The following is a 19,274-nucleotide window of genomic DNA, read 5'->3' on the forward strand; positions in this document are numbered from 1 at the left end:
TTCTGGTACATGGGTGAAGAGGGAGACAATTTTGAGGATTATGAGAATTTGGGTTATGATGAATACACAAATGACACAATTACAACATCTACACCTACAACAACACCTACAGGAATACCTATCTTTAACAGACATCCATTCTTTTCACCACCTACTAAACCCAACTCTCCCACTAGGATTCAATGAAATGGAACATTTTAATATGACTCATATAATCACAGAAAACAGTATTACATATTATCAATACTACCTCATAGGCTTTCCTAACTTTCCAATCTTCGGCAACTTCTGCATTGACTCATGTCACCAACACTTATATCACCTCTTACAACACCACTAGAGGACGTCATAACCCCTCAGGAATTTTTAACCTCAGACTAAAATTTCTGGCCATACATATTCCACAAGTTCTTACAGATCTCATTACACCACTTGTATTTAAAAATTTCAACAATCCTTTACTCCAAATTAATAACAATCCTAAACTTGGTAAAATAGCTTGCATATGCTTCATTGCATTTATCCCGAATGACACCCAGTCCAACATAGAAAATTTCTTTAAACAGAAAAAAATGATGACTCTGATTTAGTTCTTGGAGCATACATTGAACTTCTTACGGTTCTCAATTGCTTCAATGCCATGGAGAAAGTCTCTCCTCAAGTCTTATGGCTTCTCCAGGCACACACTGTCAGACAACACGAATCCGTTAAATGGAAAGTATCCCAACCCGAATTTTGGGGATTTTGGAAAACAAACTTCACAACACCACATTTCCCAGGAGTCATATCCAACACACACACATCACTTGAAGACAAACCTGTTTACTCCTTTAATGGATCTCACCTCTGTAACACTACAGCAACCAGACACAGAGCATGCATTCTTGCAAATCTCACTAACATACCCCTATCTCCCAACTTTCATGCAACATACCCTAAACTCCCCATTGTGAAACTTCCTAATATAACACACAGCAATATCTACAATACCCTCAGAAACACTCTCTACTACACCCTTGATGGAGACCCTTACACATGGACAAATGTTTCATGGTCGAAAGGAAACTACAAATTCCCAGTCTTCCTACTTAAAAGGACTACGCCCATGTATAGCCTTACAGGTGGCTGTGTCTCTCACCTCCAATTCGTGGGATTCAAACTACCCTACCTACTCCAGACACATCAAACCTATGCTTCTTCCTTCAATTCTCTTCACACAAATCCATATTCTTATGGCCCATTCCCTATTACCTCCTGGACTAACTTTTCTATTCCTTTCAAATTCACTACTGGCAATAGCGTAGACACCGCCAATTCACCCAGCGACTCCACCACATACATTTATCAATACCCTAAAACTGTAATCAGACCTAATATCATCTCTAATCCTGACCTAAGACACCATTCATGTTTAAATATTCAGGACGACCTTGTAAACCTTACATATAACATCTCATATGGTCTGAAACCTATTGCATGGTTCTACAATTTTGGAGCAAACATTAATCCAACAAACACACACAGACTTTCAGGAACCCTATCACAAAGATACCAACAATACATGCTCCACTATATGGATGGTGCATGGAACAAATTATACCTACACTCTTACTCACCCATTACAAACCACACTGTATTACACACAACTCTCTTTTGCGGATTGCTTTACAAAAAACCCTCTTCAACCTTGCGTTATTCATAGAGGATGTTATAACAGCACAGTATGCCTTAGAACATACCTCTACCAACCACTATTCTCTTATGGCATCACCAACCCTCAACCTTCTACATCTCCACCACCACCAATTATAACCCAAACAAACAACCCAATGAGAATTATCTACAGACCTATAATCCACTCTACAACTATTATTTTTACAAAACAAGATTTTCTAGTAACTACTATCATTCCCCAATGCGCACCCCTCAGAAATAAACTCCAAGTTAACCTTCCATCACTGCCATCTATTGGACAAACCAACCGCAGACACTTGCTTCAACTTGGACTCGCTGTTGCAGCTCTTTCTCTCACGGTCTCTTTAGCTAACACTGTCAAAATTGCTGAAATATCTTTAGACCTACAAAAATACACCAAACTTCAAAACTCTAGATATAATGAACGCTTACACCTTATATCTAGAAATTTCCACTCAGCCTATGAATTAGCAATCCAAACCCAACAGCAACTGAAACTACTCTCAGCCGGAGCAAAAACCATGGATGACAACATCCGCCAGCTTCACATAGACCTTCAGGATCTCAATACCAGGTTCTCAGACTTCCAACTACTTTATTCCTGCCAACAAACCCAAAACTTCCTCACTGTGCTCTTAAAGACATTCATACCCTATGCTTCTGGGACATGGCTTCAACCCAACCTGGAGTGATTCAACCGCTATGGTTGATTTCTCTAAACCTGTTGGCTGCGATTTATTCTCTTGCCAACTAACTATTCTTCCTACAATAGGTGGCGAACACCTGGTCGGATATTCTGCCCTAAATCTCCCTGCACTCTTACCTGACGGTACCTGGGCTAAACCCGATTCTGACCTACTTTATGCTGAACCTTACTTCTCCCCCCGAAACTCCCTTGTTGAATTCACACCTAATATCTACATTGCTGCCAACCCACTTCAACTGTCCCTCTTCTCAGTCCCCATGAACCCCCATACCCCAGAACCCCTTATATATAACTTCGGCCATTTTTATTTCCTTACCTGCTTTGTGAATATTACATATTATGATTATACCTCTAATCTGACCTTCCTCTTGATTCTTCTAATAACTGCACCCTTCTTTCTCACCCTATGAATATTACATATCTTAATGACACCCAATATTCCTCCTTTATTGAAAGAACTTCCCTATATTTTCATCCCTCTGTACCTATCCAATTCTCTATCTCCCTGAAGCATTACACCAACCCGTTTCCATTAATAACACCATTTCTAAGTTAAAAGAACTCCAGAAACACTCTGATGACACCATCAAGAAACTTGGAGCAACATTGAAAGCCATCGACCACCTACTCCTGACACCCAACAGCATGACCCTCAACACAGCTGCAGACCTGGCCGACCTTGACAAACACTGCGACTTCAGGACCACCATCGCTTCTCTCTGGAGGACTGTACCTTGCACCCCACACTGGAATCTCTTTAACCCCCTCTATTACATCCAAAAAGGATGGAACTCTGTCACCTCTGCTTGGCAAACAGCTAAAACCATTTTATTTGTCTTAGCCATTATCTACCTCCTCTCCCTCTTCATTAGATTCCTACGCTGCAGAAAAAATAAAATTAATTTTTGGCTCCCTGTGGTCCCCCTCCCCATATGTCCCTCGGGGACCACCAGGTGGAATGTTATAATAATGTTATGGTCATAAGGAAACCCCTCTAATGTGTGGAAATAATTACTGTGTGAAATGTTTGCTGTGTGAAGACCCCAATACTCTGTAACTTCCAAAATGTGGTGAACGCCCCACTATCTTGATGTGAATGCCCTAAGCCCTTAAAGTGTAAACACCCTGCTCCTAGCACAAGGACCACCGTCTGGCCCACACGGATAAGACACAAGTTGTTTACTACTGGCTGTATAAGACCAGATTTTCTTCAGTGGACGTCTCCTGCCTGATGAGAGGCGGACTCCACGTCACTCCGTGAGACGAGCCCCTGATTGACTGCTGTGCTGTGTGAGCCTGACCCAACTGCGGCCGCCCGTCTGTCTCTGTCTTCATCGTCCGTCTTTCGGTGCGCATCGCCAGGCGCATTTGCTGGAGCCTAGGACCCACTAGGAATAGGTGTGATTGCATACTAATTCTGTCTGTGTGCTCATGTGTTCCGGCTCGGCTCAACTGTCTAGGTTTGAAGTACCAGGGGGTAGGCCGTTATTGTTGACCCCTGGTCACCTGCGTATGTCCCACTAAATCTAGACAGATCATTAATTAATTGGGGCATAACTGGGACACTTAGGAAGAACAGCTCTCCGCTCCTGACCTGCAGATTTGAGGGCTGCTGAGCGGGTCAGCAGTGCAGAACCACAGCTCCCCTACTCGTCCCCAAATCAGCCTGGGTCCCTTTCCTGCTCACCCACACAGAGCGGCTTTGTACCAGGCCCACAGGAAGGCCTGCGGGAAACGAATCAGTCACCAAGTCTAGAGCCCTTTTGTTCTTTGCTGTTTTATTCACGCTCTTCTGAGGAAGTAAAACGAAATGTGCGTCGCTGGAAGAATTAAACGCTTAAAACTTGTAGGTCATTTTAGTTTCAGTTTCCACGGCGATTTGCTGTGGCCTCACTCTGCCCAGCCAGCAGCCTTCTCTGAAACCCGGTCATCTCTTTATTTCACTATTAAGGCATTTCCCGCCCCCTCCCCTGCTCCCTGCCCGCCCCACCTGCTTCAGGGTAGGTGCAGATGAGCAGGTCCTCGGGCCTGGCCTGGAAGTCCCAGATCTGGTCCCAGCTGTCGCAGGTGGGCGTGGGTTGCAGGATTCCCTTCACATAGTCCACAGTCATGCGCTCTGTCCCATCCCATTTCAGCTCCATTCTGCTCAAGGCCACTGGTGTCGGGAGTCGAGTGCTATTCCCACAGACTGCGGGCTCTCAGTCAGCGCAGAGCTGTGGTCGGACACCCTACAGGCAGCCTCTGACCGCAGCCTCCTGGGAGCCTGCGCGGGGCAGGGAAAAGCCGCTACCTGGTGGCCCTGCCCCGAGCCCGGCCTGTGGTTTGGGACTTCGCACTCAGGCGCTTCCTGGCCTCGGCCCTCCCCCGACTGCGGCACCCCGGGCCCGGCCAATGCGAGCGCTGGGGCCCTCCCCCGACTGCGGCACCCCGGGCCCGGCCAATGCGAGCGCTGGGGCCCTCCCCCGACTGCGGCACCCTGGGCCCCGCCGATCTGGAGCGCTGGGGCCCTCCCCCGACTGCGGCACCCCGGGCCCCGCGGATCCGGAGCGCTGGGGCCCTCCCCCGACTGCGGCACACCGGGCCCCGCGGATCCGGAGCGCTGGGGCCCTCCCCCGACTGCGGCACCCCGGGCCCCGCCGATCCGGAGCGACACCCCGGGCCTAGCCAATTCGAGCGCTGGGTGCTGCTGGCCCTGCCCTCGGCATCAGTGCAACAAGGGTCAGGGCCAGCTCTCACGTGTCACCTGTGCTCATGGGATAAGGCGCAGGCGCTTTAGCTGTCTCTCCTGGGAGGTCTACGCCGAGTGCAGGGGTGACAGATGGCAGCAGCGAGCCACTTCCTGGCGGCCGGAGGGCAGGCCTGTGGCTGTGACCCACGAGGTCCCGGATGGGACCCTCCCGGCCCAGAAACCGACAGGCTCCGCTCTGGGTTTAAAGAATAAAACAAACTGGCTCATGAGAGGAGATTCCTTCCTGCTGGAGCGTGTAGTGTTCCGTCTCTTCACGGCTCTTAAAACAGGTTGTTTCAAAAGCAAAGGGAGTGAGGGGGGGGGGGTTGCGTTAGGACTCGCCCCACCTGCTTCCTTCTGGGGGCTCACGCCAGAGGCGGCTGTGGGCTCGTTTCCGGAGCAGCCTGGCTCCTGGGGGAGCCGCTTTCCTCCTCCCTCGGGGGCCCCCTCCTCCTGGCTGACCAGCTCTCCATAGGCCGGTTCCTCTCCATTGTCCCTTCAACTGCTAAGTGCGATTGGTCACCAGCCAACTTCCCGGTCGTCCTGTGATACAAGAGAACAGCCATCGCTCTGCTCCTGTTTCTCTTCCTGGCACAGAGCTCCTAACCTTTGGAAGTGCCTGTGGTTGGAGCGCCCTTGCTTATTCATGAGGAGTCCCTCCCCACCACACCTGGGTGGATGCTAATGAGGGGCCAGGGGGCCCTGGGATAGTCTCCCAGCGGAGCTGGCTGGCCACACCAGGAAGAAGCGCATGGCTAGAGGGTGGGAACTTTTTCAGGCCCATCCCCACCCTGCAGGGAGGGGAGACTGGCTAAGGCCCCAAGAAAGCTCTGGCCCCTGAAGCTTCAGTGGGTGGTGAGCACGTGATGTTCTGGGGGGTGACAGGCCCAGATGCCATGGGAAAGGGCCTGGACCCTCTCTGCCCCTCTCCCCAGCCCTGGAACTATGCACCTCTCCCACTAGACGGCTGGAGAGAGAGCAGCTGGGTGAGGCTGGTCAGGTTCTCTCCTGGGCTTTGAAGCAAAAATACAGAAAGAAGTTGTCAGTCTGTTGTGAGAATGGCCCCTAAAGCTACTAGTGAGAAGGCGGAAAACGGGCAAGAAGGTTCTCTTAGTGCCTGTGTGTGGCCTCTGAGAGTTCCATCCCAGACAACAGCAACACAAACCAGGCAGACATGGCCCCTCCCGTTTCACTCGGGGTTAGAGCATCGGCTGCAGGCCGAGGGGTCTCGGGTTCAGCTCCAGCCAAGAGCACTTTCCTCCATTGCAGGCTCGATCCTCGGCCCGGTCAGGGCAAGTTCAGGAGGCAACCAATCGAAGTGTCTCTCACGTCAGTGTTTCCCTCTGTCTCTCACCTGCCTTCCACCCTCTAAAAATCAAGGGCAGAAAATATCCTTGGGTGAGGATTTCCCAAAATATAAAAGAATTAGGGGAAAAAGCAAGACAAAAATGAACCTAAAAGCTTTACTTCTCTCAATGGACTGGAATTCCTTTGTTCAAAAGTTAGTGAAAACGATTTCTCTTTTTGCCTTGACTCCTGGGCCCAGCCTGGGTTCTGACCAACCCTGGGGACTTCTCATTAGCCGTCCTTTGGGTGTAGGGATCCGTTGCTATACATGGTGCCTTTGGAACTTTTACTGAATCACAATAATATGATACCAGCTCCTCGCATGTGGACCGTGAACTCCCTGTGGAGCTGTGCGTCCTGGGAAGTGAGTGCAGGTACTGCGCTGGGGGCTGTGTCCACAGGAGACGGGAGTGACTCTCCCGAGCGGAGGGAGGGCTGAGTGGGAGACCTGAGGAGGAGGACAATGGTCAGTTTCCTGCAGGTGAGAGGGCCTCCTGCAATCCGCGGTGATCACGGTCAGCTCAGGGTTCAGGCAGCGCATGGTGGAAAGGTGAGGGCGTCCACCTTTGTGATCTCGGGCGACACCACGTGAGCCGCCAAGCTGGTCTGCCCCCCAACCTGACCCCCCAACCCGACCCCTGTCTCAGAGCGCCCACCTCCTGCACAAGCTTTGCTGTGGGTGGAATTAGGCCCCGGGCAGCTTGGAGCGTCCCTCCCGTTTCTTTTCCTGTTTACTCATGAACTTTTCCTTCTCTGTTGGCGGGTTTTTCTTACCTTTTGTTTCTCTGGAAACGCCTAGTCTTGGCAGGTGCGATGCGGCCCAAGCCCTGGGGGTGCTTCCTGGTGGATGCAGGCCCAGCCCAGCGGCTGCAGGTGCCGCAGCTCAGGCTCAGCCCCCAGCCTCCTGCCCCTCTGCTCAGGGCGCCCGCCCGGGAGTGAAATAGGCCCCATCGCTCCCCACACTGGGCCGCAGGCTCCAGGCAGAACAGCCTCTGCGGCCCCTGCCCCCACCCCACCTCCGCACCCAGCTGTTTCCCTGAACAACACTCCCGTGTGATCCTCCCGCCCTTGGTCATGCTTCCTCCTGCCTCTGTCATCGAGGTGCCAGGAGTCCTTACCTCAGTTTCTGCTTCTAGGGAATCTGCCTGATAACCTGGAGCAGCCTACCGCTTGGAGGGAAAAATGGATGCTTCAAAGTAAAATACATTTTTCCTCTTATTTTGGACTTTTTCTCTAATTCAAGCTATTAGCCACAGCTTCTTAACTTTATAAGAGCATGAGTGACATGTTTTATTCATTTAGAATTAACTAGCGACTGTTATAGAAAGAGACCTAGCACTTGGCCCTAGAGGTGGGGGGAGGGGGATAAGAGGGAGACCTGCTCCCCTCTCTCCTGAATGTCCCTACGCCCCCCCCCCCGCCCCCCCCCCCCGCCCTTGGGCTTTGCTGTTGAAGAATTACTCCCCTGGGTCTTGAAGGGTCGCTGGGCCTTCTCGAACCTCTGAAGGAAGTGACCTTGTGAGGTTTTAGAAACACAGTTGACCCTTAAACAACGCAAGGTCAGGGGCACCAACCCCCTTGCAGTCAACCACCTGCGTTGACTTCTGATTCCCCCAAGCCAACTCCCAGTCGCCTGCTGGTGACCGGAGCCTTACCAATAACAAACAGTCAACTGGCACGCATTTGTGTGTTACAGACTGTGCTCTTCCAATAAAGTGAGTTAGAGTCGTAACCGGTTTGGCTCAGTGGATAGAGCGTCGGCCTGCGGACTGAAAGGTCCCAGGTGGATTCGGGTCAAGGGCATGTACCTTGGTTGCGGGCACATCCCCAGTAGGGGGTGTGCAGGAGGCAGCTGATCGATGTTTCTCTCTCATTGATGTTTCTAACTCTCTATCCCTCTCCCTTCCTCTCTGTAAAAAACAAAAAAAAATTAATAAAATATATTTTTAAAAAAATGAGTTAGAGAGAACATGTTATTAACCAGGTAACTGCCACGCATCCAAAACGGAAACCATCCCCACTGCGTCTGTAGACGCTGCTTATGGCGTACGAAGGGTTAAGAGAATCATAAGGAAGAGAAGATATTGTATAAAAAGCTGGGTATACGTGGACTTGCTCAGTTCAAGCGGGTTTGTTTCAAGGTGGCCTGTAACTGGTTAGGGAGGCCGCCTGCACTGCGGTGATGGGGAGAGGACCTGCCGGGCGGACCGGGTGCAGCACTAGTGGCCAGGGCCGGGCTGCAGGGAGATGCCCGGGTCACGTCCCCCGTTTACTCCTGTTTCTGTGGCTCCATCCCATGGGGCTTTTTCTTCTCTATTGAAAATATTGAAACGACGATTTTTAGGCTTAAAACAGACAGGTTTAGGAACTTTCAGAACTTTTAGAAGTTAAGGGGACAGTAACAAAAATACACAGCTGCAAAGTAGCAGCAGGTAAATTTCCATAGAATGGGGAGCTGAAAAGCTGCATCAGGGGCATTTCCATAGAATGAGGAGCTGGGAACGGGAAGGTCTATATTTACAAAATACAGAGAAGGAAGCCTCCCTTCCGGAAGGAGGAGAAGGAAGTCCAGAGGGAATAGGAAAACAATAAGGAAGGAGGGGGCAGGACCTCAGGTGTCCCCTGTGAGGTTTGACCTTTGAGCTCAGAAGTTACTATAGTGACCAGTGGGGGGGGGGAGGGGGCATCAAAGCACCAGGATCTGCAGCCTTTATAGGCCCCAGGGAAAAGGAGGTCAGTGGAACTCTTCCCCTCCACCACAGGGGAGTCTGTGCTGTGAGAGTCTTCCCCTCCCCACGCGGGAGTATGTGCTGTGAGAGTCTTCCCCTCCCCACGTGGGAGTCTGTGCTGTGAGAGTCTTCCCCTCCCCACACGGGAGTCTGTGCTGTGAGAGGCTTTCCCCTCCCCATGCGAGAGTCTGTGCTGTGAGAGTCTTTCCCCTCCCCAGGCGGGAGTCTGTGCTGTGAGAGTCTCCCCTCCCCACAGGGGAGTCTGTGCTGTGAGATTCTTCCCCTCCCCACCCAGGAGTCTGTGCTGTGAGAGTCTTTACCCTCCCCACGTGGGAGTCTGTGCTGTGAGAGTCTTCCCCTTCCTCATGGGAGTCTGTGCTGTGAGAGTCTTCCCCTCCCCACGCGGGAGTCTGTGCTGTGAGAGTCTTCTCCTCCCCACGCGGGAGTCTGTGCTGTGAGAATCATCCCCTCCCCACCCGGGAGTCTGTGCTGTGAGAATCTATCCCTCCCCACGTGGGAGTCTGTGCTGTGAGAGTCTATCCCCCTCCCCACGCGAGAGTCTGTGCTGTGAGAGTCTTTCCCCTCCCCACGTGGGAGTCTGTGCTGTGCAAGTCTTCTCCTCCCCACATGGGAGTCTGTGCTGTGAGAGTCTTCCCCTCCCCACGTGGGAGTCTGTGCTGTGAGAGTCTTCCCCCTCCCTCCTGGGAGTCTGTGCTGTGAGAGTCTTCCCCTCCCCACATGGGAATCTGTGCTGTGAGAGTCTTCCCCTCCCCACGCGGGAGTCTGTGCTGTGAGAGTCTTCCCCCTCCCTCCTGGGAGTCTGTGCTGTGAGAGTCTTCCCCTCCCCACGTGGGAATCTGTGCTGTGAGAGTCTTCCCCTCCCCAGGCGGGAGTCTGTGCTGTGAGAGTCTTCCCCTCCACACGTGGGAGTCTGTGCTGTGAGAGTCTTCCCCCTCCCTCATGGGAGTCTGTGCTGTAAGAGTATTCTCCTCCCTACGTGGGAGTTTGTGCTGTGAGAGTCTTTCCCCTCCCCACATGGGAGTCTGTGCTGTGAGAGTCTTCCCCTCCTTCATGGGAGTCTATGCTGTGAGACTCTTCTCCTCCCCATGTGGGAGTCTGTGCTGTGAGAGTCTATCCCTCCCCACGTGTGAGTCTGTGATGTGAGAGTCTTTCCCTCCCCACAGGGGAGTCTGTGCTGTGAGAGTCTTCCCCTCCCCACAGGGGAGTCTGTGCTGTGAGAGTCTTCCCCTCCCCACGTGAGAATCTGTGCTGTGAGAGTCTTCCCCTCCCAACGCGGGAGTCTGTGCTGTGAGAGTCTTCCCCTCCACACGTGGGAGTCTGTGCTGTGAGAGTCTATCCCCTCGCCACGTGGGAGTCTGTGCTGTGGGAGTCTTCCCCTCTCCCCGCGGGAGTCTGTGCTGTGAGAGTCTTCCCCTCCCTCATGGGAGTCTGTGCTGTGAGAGTCTATCCCCTCCCCATGTGGTGTCTGTGCTGTGAGAGTCTTCCCCTCCCCACGTTGGAGTCTGTGCTGTGAGAGTCTTTCCCCTCCCCACGTGGGAGTCTGTGCTGTGAGAGTCTTCCCCTCCCTCATGGGAGTCAGTGCTGTGAGACTCTTCTCCTCCCCATGTGGGAGTCTGTGCTGTGAGAATCATCCCCTCCCCACCCGGGAGTCTGTGCTGTGAGAATCTATACCTCCCCACGTGGGAGTCTGTGCTGTGAGAGTCTATCCCCCTCCCCACGCGAGAGTCTGTGCTGTGAGAGTCTTTCCCCTCCCCACGTGGGAGTCTGTGCTGTGCAAGTCTTCTCCTCCCCACATGGGAGTCTGTGCTGTGAGAGTCTTCCCCTCCCCACGTGGGAGTCTGTGCTGTGAGAGTCTTCCCCCTCCCTCCTGGGAGTCTGTGCTGTGAGAGTCTTCCCCTCCCCACGTGGGAATCTGTGCTGTGAGAGTCTTCCCCTCCCCACGTGGGAGTCTGTGCTGTGAGAGTCTTCCCCTCCACACGTGGGAGTCTGTGCTGTGAGAGTCTTCCCCCTCCCTCATGGGAGTCTGTGCTGTAAGAGTATTCTCCTCCCTACGTGGGAGTTTGTGCTGTGAGAGTCTTTCCCCTCCCCACGTGGGAGTCTGTGCTGTGAGAGTCTTCCCCCTCCCTCCTGGGAGTCTGTGCTGTGAGAGTCTTCCCCTCCCCACGTGGGAATCTGTGCTGTGAGAGTCTTCCCCTCCCCACGCGGGAGTCTGTGCTGTGAGAGTCTTCCCCTCCACACGTGGGAGTCTGTGCTGTGAGAATCTTCCCCCTCCCTCATGGGAGTCTGTGCTGTAAGAGTATTCTCCTCCCTACGTGGGAGTTTGTGCTGTGAGAGTCTTTCCCCTCCCCACATGGGAGTCTGTGCTGTGAGAGTCTTCCCCTCCTTCATGGGAGTCTGTGCTGTGAGACTCTTCTCCTCCCCATGTGGGAGTCTGTGCTGTGAGAGTCTATCCCTCCCCACGTGTGAGTCTGTGATGTGAGAGTCTTTCCCTCCCCACAGGGGAGTCTGTGCTGTGAGAGTCTTCCCCTCCCCACAGGGGAGTCTGTGCTGTGAGAGTCTTCCCCTCCCCACGCGGGAGTCTGTGCTGTGAGAGTCTATCCCCTCCCCACGCGGGAGTCTGTGCTGTGAGAGTCTATCCCCTCCCCACGTGGGAGTCTGTGCTGTGGGAGTCTTCCCCTCTCCCCGCGGGAGTCTGTGCTGTGAGAGTCTTCCCCTCCCTCATGGGAGTCTGTGCTGTGAGAGTCTATCCCCTCCCCATGTGGTGTCTGTGCTGTGAGAGTCTTCCCCTCCCCACGTGGGAGTCTGTGCTGTGCAAGTCTTCTCCTCCACACGTGGGAGTCTGTACTGTGAGAGTCTTCCCCTCCCCACAAGGGAGTCTGTGCTGTAGAGTCTATCCCCTCCCCACAGGGGAGTCTGTGCTGTGAGAGTCTTTCCCTCCCCACGCGGGAGTCTGTGCTGTGAGAGTCTATCCCCTCCCCACGTGGGAGTCTGTGCTGTGAGAGTCTTTCCCCACCCCACGTGGGAGTCTGTGCTGTGAGAGTCTTCCCCTCCCTCATGGGAGTCTGTGCTGTGAGACTCTTCTCCTCCCCATGTGGGAGTCTGTGCTGTGAGAGTCTAACCCTCCCCACGTGTGAGTCTGTGCTGTGAGAGTCTTTCCCTCCCCACAGGGGAGTCTGTGCTGTGAGAGTCTTCCCCTCCCCACACGGGAGTCTGTGCTGTGAGAGTCTTCCCCTCCCCACGTGGGAGTCTGTGCTGTGAGAGTCTTCCCCTCCCCACGCGGGAGTCTGTGCTGTGAGAGTCTTCCCCTCCCCCCGAGGGAGTCTGTGCTGTGAGAGTCTATCCCCTCCCCACGGGGGAGTCTGTGCTGTGGGAGTCTTCCCCTCTCCCCGCGGGAGTCTGTGCTGTGAGAGTCTTCCCCTCCCTCATGGGAGTCTGTGCTGTGAGAGTCTATCCCCTCCCCATGTGGTGTCTGTGCTGTGAGAGTCTTCCCCTCCCCACGTGGGAGTCTGTGCGAGTCTGTGCTGTGAGAGTCTTCCCCTCCCTCATGGGAGTCTGTGCTGTGAGACTCTTCTCCTCCCCATGTGGGAGTCTGTGCTGTGAGAGTCTATCCCTCCCCACCTGTGAGTCTGTGCTGTGAGAGTCTTTCCCTCCCCACAGGGGAGTCTGTGCTGTGAGAGTCTTCCCCTCCCCACACGGGAGTCTGTGCTGTGAGAGTCTTCCCCTCCCCACGTGGTAGTCTGTGCTGTGAGAGTCTTCCCCTCCCTCATGGGAGTCTGTGCTGCAGAGTCTTCCCCTCCCCACGCGGGAGTCTGTGCTGTGAGAGTCTATCCCCTCCCCACGTGGTAGTCTGTGCTGTGAGAGTCTTCCCCTCCCCACGCGGGAGTCTGTGCTGTGAGAGTCTAACCCTCTCCACGCGAGAGTCTGTGCTGTGAGAGTCTTCCCCTCCCCACAGGGGAGTCTGTGCTGTGAGAGTCTTCCCCTCCCCACAGGGGAGTCTGTGCTGTGAGAGTCTTCCCCTCCCCACGCGGGAGTCTGTCCTGTGAGAGTCTATCCCCTCCCCACGCGGGAGTCTGTGCTGTGAGAGTCTATCCCCTCCCCACGCGGGAGTCTGTGCTGTGACAGTCTTCCCCTCCCCACGCGGGAGTCTGTCCTGTGAGAGTCTATCCCCTCCCCACGTGGGAGTCTGTGCTGTGAGAGTCTATCCCCTCCCCACGCGGGAGTCTGTGCTGTGAGAGTCTATCCCCCACCCCACGCGAGAGTCTGTGCTGTGAGAGTCTTTCCCCTCCTCACGTGGGAGTCTGTGCTGTGCAAGTCTTCTCCTCCCCACATGGGAGTCTGTGCTGTGAGAGTCTTCCCCTCCCCACGTGGGAGTCTGTGCTGTGAGAGTCTTCCCCCTCCCTCCTGGGAGTCTGTGCTGTGAGAGTCTTCCCCTCCCCACGTGGGAATCTGTGCTGTGAGAGTCTTCCCCTCCCCACGCGGGAGTCTGTGCTGTGAGAGTCTTCCCCTCCACACGTGGGAGTCTGTGCTGTGAGAGTCTTCCCCTCCCTCATGGGAGTCTGTGCTGTGAGACTCTTCTCCTCCCCATGTGGGAGTCTGTGCTGTGAGAGTCTATCCCTCCCCACCTGTGAGTCTGTGCTGTGAGAGTCTTCCCCTCCCCAAGCGGGAGTCGGTGCTGTGAGAGTCTTCCCCTCCCCACGGGGGAGTCTGTGCTGTGAGAGTCTTCCCCTCCCCACAGGAGAGTCTGTGTTGTGAGAATCTATCCCTCCCCACGCGGGAGTCTGTGCTGTGAGAGTCTATCCCTCCCCAAGCGGGAGTCGGTGCTGTGAGAGTCTTCCCCTCCCCACGGGGGAGTCTGTGCTGTGAGAGTCTTCCCCTCCCCACAGGAGAGTCTGTGTTGTGAGAATCTATCCCTCCCCACGCGGGAGTCTGTGCTGTGAGAGTCTATCCCCTCCCCACGCGGGAGTCTGTGCTGTGAGAGTCTTCCCCTCCCCACGCAGGAGTCTGTGCTGTGAGAGTCTATCCCCCTACCCACGTGGGAGTCTGTGCTGTGAGAGTCTTTCCCCTCCCCACGGGGGAGTCTGTGCTGTGCAAGTCTTCTCCTCCCCACATGGGAGTCTGTGCTGTGAGAGTCTTCCCCTCCCCACGTGGGAGTCTGTGCTGTGAGAGTCTTCCCCCTCCCTCCTGGGAGTCTGTGCTGTGAGAGTCTTCCCCTCCCTACGTGGGAATCTGTGCTGTGAGAGTCTTCCCCTCCCCACGCGGGAGTCTGTGCTGTGAGAGTCTTCCCCTCCACACGTGGGAGTCTGTGCTGTGAGAGTCTTCCCCCTCCCTCATGGGAGTCTGTGCTGTAAGAGTATTCTCCTCCCTACGTGGGAGTTTGTGCTGGAGAGTCTTTCCCCTCCCCACGTGGGAGTCTGTGCTGTGAGAGTCTTCCCCTCCCTCATGGGAGTCTGTGCTGTGAGAGTCTTCCCCTCCCTCATGGCAGTCTGTGCTGCAGAGTCTTCCCCTCCCCAGGCGGGAGTCTGTGCTGTGAGAGTCTATCCCCTCCCCACGTGGTAGTCTGTGCTGTGAGAGTCTTCCCCTCCCCACGCGGGAGTCTGTGCTGTGAGAGTCTAACCCTCCCCACGCAAGAGTCTGTGCTGTGAGAGTCTTCCCCTCCCCACAGGGGAATCTGTGCTGTGAGAGTCTTCCCCTCCCCACAGGGGAATCTGTGCTGTGAGAGTCTCCCCTCCCCACAGGGGAGTCTGTGCTGTGAGAGTCTTCCCTTCCCCACAGGGGAGTCTGTGCTGTGAGAGTCTTCCCCTCCCCACGCGGGAGTCTTTCCTGTGAGAGTCTATCCCCTCCCCACGCGGGAGTCTGTGCTGTGAGAGTCTATCCCCTCCCCACGCGGGAGTCTGTGCTGTGAGAGTCTTCCCCTCCCCACGCAGGAGTCTGTGCTGTGAGAGTCTTCCCCTCCCCACAGGAGAGTCTGTGCTGTGAGAATCTATCCCTCCCCCCGAGGGAGTCTGTGCTGTGAGAGTCTATCCCCTCCCCCCGAGGGAGTCTGTGCTGTGAGAGTCTATCCCCTCCCCACGCGGGAGTCTGTGCTGTGAGAGTCTTCCCCTCCCCACGCAGGAGTCTGTGCTGTGAGAGTCTATCCCCCTACCCACGTGGGAGTCTGTGCTGTGAGAGTCTTTCCCCTCCCCACGTGGGAGTCTGTGCTGTGCAAGTCTTCTCCTCCCCACATGGGAGTCTGTGCTGTGAGAGTCTTCCCCTCCCCACGTGGGAGTCTGTGCTGTGAGAGTCTTCCCCCTCCCTCCTGGGAGTCTGTGCTGTGAGAGTCTTCCCCTCCCCACGTGGGAATCTGTGCTGTGAGAGTCTTCCCCTCCCCACGCGGGAGTCTGTGCTGTGAGAGTCTTCCCCTCCACACGTGGGAGTCTGTGCTGTGAGAGTCTTCCCCCTCCCTCCTGGGAGTCTGTGCTGTGAGAGTCTTCCCCTCCCCACGTGGGAATCTGTGCTGTGAGAGTCTTCCCCTCCCCACGCAGGAGTCTGTGCTGTGAGAGTCTTCCCCTCCCCACAGGAGAGTCTGTGCTGTGAGAATCTATCCCTCCCCCCGAGGGAGTCTGTGCTGTGAGAGTCTATCCCCTCCCCCCGAGGGAGTCTGTGCTGTGAGAGTCTATCCCCTCCCCACGCGGGAGTCTGTGCTGTGAGAGTCTTCCCCTCCCCACCCAGGAGTCTGTGCTGTGAGAGTCTATCCCTTCCCCACGCGGGAGTCTGTGCTGTGAGAGTCTTCCCCTCCCCACGTGGGAGTCTGTGCTGTGAGAGTCTATCCCCTCCCCACGCGGGAGTCTGTGCTGTGAGAGTCTATCCCCCACCCCACGCGAGAATCTGTGCTGAGAGAGTCTTTCCCCTCCTCACGTGGGAGTCTGTGCTGTGCAAGTCTTCTCCTCCCCACATGGGAGTCTGTGCTGTGAGAGTCTTCCCCTCCCCACGTGGGAGTCTGTGCTGTGAGAGTCTTCCCCTCCCTCATGGGAGTCTGTGCTGTGAGACTCTTCTCCTCCCCATGTGGGAGTCTGTGCTGTGAGAGTCTAACCCTCCCCACGTGTGAGTCTGTGCTGTGAGAGTCTTTCCCTCCCCACAGGGGAGTCTGTGCTGTGAGAGTCTTCCCCTCCCCACACGGGAGTCAGTGCTGTGAGAGTCTTCCCCTCCCCACGTGGTAGTCTGTGCTGTGAGAGTCTTCCCCTCCCCACGTGGGAGTCTGTGCTGTGAGAGTCTTCCCCTCCCCACGCGGGAGACTGTGCTGTGAGAGTCTTCCCCTCCACACGTGGGAGTCTGTGCTGTGAGAGTCTATCCCCTCCCCACGGGGGAGTCTGTGCTGTGGGAGTCTTCCCCTCTCCCCGCGGGAGTCTGTGCTGTGAGAGTCTTCCCCTCCCTCATGGGAGTCTGTGCTGTGAGAGTCTATCCCCTCCCCATGTGGTGTCTGTGCTGTGAGAGTCTTCCCCTCCCCACGTGGGAGTCTGTGCGAGTCTGTGCTGTGAGAGTCTTCCCCTCCCTCATGGGAGTCTGTGCTGTGAGACTCTTCTCCTCCCCATGTGGGAGTCTGTGCTGTGAGAGTCTTCCCCTCCCTCATGGGAGTCTGTGCTGTGAGACTCTTCTCCTCCCCATGTGGGAGTCTGTGCTGTGAGAGTCTATCCCTCCCCACCTGTGAGTCTGTGCTGTGAGAGTCTTCCCCTCCCCACGTGGTAGTCTGTGCTGTGAGAGTCTTCCCCTCCCCACGCGGGAGTCTGTGCTGTGAGAGTCTAACCCTCCCCACGCGGGAGTCTGTGCTGTGACAGTCTTCCCCTCCCCACGCGGGAGTCTGTCCTGTGAGAGTCTATCCCCTCCCCACGTGGGAGTCTGTACTCTGAGAGTCTATCCCCTCCCCACGCGGGAGTCTGTGCTGTGAGAGTCTATCCCCCACCCCACGCGAGAGTCTGTGCTGTGAGAGTCTTTCCCCTCCTCACGTGGGAGTCTGTGCTGTGCAAGTCTTCTCCTCCCCACATGGGAGTCTGTGCTGTGAGAGTCTTCCCCTCCCCACGTGGGAGTCTGTGCTGTGAGAGTCTTCCCCCTCCCTCCTGGGAGTCTGTGCTGTGAGAGTCTTCCCCTCCCCACGTGGGAATCTGTGCTGTGAGAGTCTTCCCCTCCCCACGCGGGAGTCTGTGCTGTGAGAGTCTTCCCCTCCACACGTGGGAGTCTGTGCTGTGAGAGTCTTCCCCTCCCTTATGGGAGTCTGTGCTGTGAGACTCTTCTCCTCCCCATGTGGGAGTCTGTGCTGTGAGAGTCTATCCCTCCCCACGTGTGAGTCTGTGCTGTGAGAGTCTTCCCCTCCCCAAGCGGGAGTCGGTGCTGTGAGAGTCTTCCCCTCCCCACGCGGGAGTCTGTCCTGTGAGAGTCTATCCCCTCCCCACGCGGGAGTCTGTGCTGTGAGAGTCTCTCCCCTCCCCACGCGGGAGTCTGTGCTGTGAGATTCTTCCCCTCGCCACGCGGGAGTCTGTGCTGTGAGAGTCTTCCCCTCCCCACAGGAGAGTCTGTGTTGTGAGAATCTATCCCTCCCCACGCGGGAGTCTGTGCTGTGAGAGTCTATCCCCTCCCCACGCGGGAGTCTGTGCTGTGAGAGTCTTCCCCTCCCCACGCGGGAGTCTGTACTGTGAGAGTCTTCCCCTCCCCACGCAGGAGTCTGTGCTGTGAGAGTCTATCCCCCTACCCACGTGGGAGTCTGTGCTGTGAGAGTCTTTCCCCTCCCCACGGGGGAGTCTGTGCTGTGCAAGTCTTCTCCTCCCCACATGGGAGTCTGTGCTGTGAGAGTCTTCCCCTCCCCACGTGGGAGTCTGTGCTGTGAGAGATCTTCCCCCTCCCTCCTGGGAGTCTGTGCTGTGAGAGTCTTCCCCTCCCCACGTGGGAATCTGTGCTGTGAGAGTCTTCCCCTCCCCACGCGGGAGTCTGTGCTGTGAGAGTCTTCCCCTCCACACGTGGGAGTCTGTGCTGTGAGAGTCTTCCCCCTCCCTCATGGGAGTCTGTGCTGTAAGAGTATTCTCCTCCCTACGTGGGAGTTTGTGCTGTGAGAGTCTTTCCCCTCCCTACGTGGGAGTCTGTGCTGTGAGAGTCTTCCCCTCCCTCATGGGAGTCTGTGCTGTGAGAGTCTTCCCCTCCCTCATGGCAGTCTGTGCTGCAGAGTCTTCCCCTCCCCAGGCGGGAGTCTGTGCTGTGAGAGTCTATCCCCTCCCCACGTGGTAGTCTGTGCTGTGAGAGTCTTCCCCTCCCCACGCGGGAGTCTGTGCTGTGAGAGTCTAACCCTCCCCACGCGAGAGTCTGTGCTGTGAGAGTCTTCCCCTCCCCACAGGGGAATCTGTGCTGTGAGAGTGTTCCCCTCCCCACAGGGGAATCTGTGCTGTGAGAGTCTCCCCTCCCCACAGGGGAGTCTGTGCTGTGAGAGTCTTCCCCTCCCCACAGGGGAATCTGTGCTGTGAGAGTCTCCCCTCCCCACAGGGGAGTCTGTGCTGTGAGAGTCTTCCCTTCCCCACAGGGGAGTCTGTGCTGTGAGAGTCTTCCCCTCCCCACGCGGGAGTCTTTCCTGTGAGAGTCTATCCCCTCCCCACGCGGGAGTCTGTGCTGTGAGAGTCTTCCCCTCCCCACAGGAGAGTCTGTGCTGTGAGAATCTATCCCTCCCCCCGAGGGAGTCTGTGCTGTGAGAGTCTATCCCCTCCCCCCGAGGGAGTCTGTGCTGTGAGAGTCTATCCCCTCCCCACGCGGGAGTCTGTGCTGTGAGAGTCTTCCCCTCCCCACGCAGGAGTCTGTGCTGTGAGAGTCTATCCCCCTACCCACGTGGGAGTCGGTGCTGTGAGAGTCTTCCCCTCCCCACGTGGGAGTCTGTGCTGTGAGAGTCTTCCCCCTCCCTCCTGGGAGTCTGTGCTGTGAGATTCTTCCCCTCCCCACGTGGGAATCTGTGCTGTGAGAGTCTTCCCCTCCCCACGCGGGAGTCTGTGCTGTGAGAGTCTTCCCCTCCACACGTGGGAGTCTGTGCTGTGAGAGTCTT

The 19,274-nt window shown here is 55.7% G+C and overlaps 1 pseudogene; it reads right to left on the reverse strand.

Moving 5' to 3' along the window:
- The window catches only part of LOC139000948 (sulfotransferase 1C4-like), a 37,296-nt pseudogene extending 32,605 nt beyond the window's left edge, over positions 1-4,691 (reverse strand).
- Positions 4,692-19,274: the final 14,583 nt, after the last annotated feature.

Source organism: Myotis yumanensis, unplaced genomic scaffold (assembly GCF_028538775.1).
Source record: "Myotis yumanensis isolate MYYU_CA2020_CCGP unplaced genomic scaffold, mMyoYum1.0.hap1 SCAF_48, whole genome shotgun sequence".
Classification (NCBI taxonomy): domain Eukaryota; kingdom Metazoa; phylum Chordata; class Mammalia; order Chiroptera; family Vespertilionidae; genus Myotis; species Myotis yumanensis.